Raw genomic sequence first — 261 nt, forward strand, 5'->3', positions numbered from 1 at the left:
CACCATCTAACCCCCTGCTGATCGTTGTTTTCCTAACCAGTGTTATTATTCATTGTACTATACCAAAAATAAAAATGAAGAAATACCTAGTTTAACCAGAGGATGGGCAAAGCTCTGCTGCTGCACGAAGAAAGATAGATGTAGATGTGTTGCATAATATCAACTTTGCACTGCTGCTTGCACTTGAGGAACTCTAATGTATTATAAAACGAGTCTATGGTTCTGTGGACATTTCACCAGTTCATTACACTCTCTGCACAA

The sequence above is a fragment of the Penaeus monodon genome, chromosome 25, assembly GCF_015228065.2.
Source record: "Penaeus monodon isolate SGIC_2016 chromosome 25, NSTDA_Pmon_1, whole genome shotgun sequence".
NCBI lineage: Eukaryota > Metazoa > Arthropoda > Malacostraca > Decapoda > Penaeidae > Penaeus > Penaeus monodon.